The sequence below is a fragment of the Eimeria mitis genome, genomic scaffold, assembly GCF_000499745.2.
Source record: "Eimeria mitis Houghton genomic scaffold, Emh_scaff3493, whole genome shotgun sequence".
NCBI classification, from domain to species: Eukaryota; Apicomplexa; class Conoidasida; order Eucoccidiorida; family Eimeriidae; genus Eimeria; species Eimeria mitis.
Window position 1 is genome coordinate 1,733 of NW_013571835.1, and position 227 is coordinate 1,959.

At 16.7% G+C, this 227-nt stretch overlaps 1 protein-coding gene across 1 annotated transcript in view; it reads right to left on the reverse strand.

The window, feature by feature from the left end:
- EMH_0066630 (N-terminal acetyltransferase complex subunit ARD1, putative) overlaps positions 1 to 227 on the reverse strand; it is a gene marked incomplete at both ends in the record, with an annotated part of 2,943 nt that overhangs the window by 915 nt on the left and 1,801 nt on the right. The window lies entirely within an intron of this gene.

Here is a 227-nt window from a genome sequence, read left to right on the forward strand (position 1 = left end):
AAGTAATTACGCATATTGAATGCGTCTTCTTTGTCTGCGTAGTAACCCTCGTCCACCTCATGCACTCTACACACAAAAGTATATAAATATAAATAAATATAAATAAATAAATAAATATAAATATAAATAAATATAAATGAATATATATGAATATAAATAAATAAATATAAGTATAAATAAATATAAATATAAATATGAATATATATATATATATATATATATATATA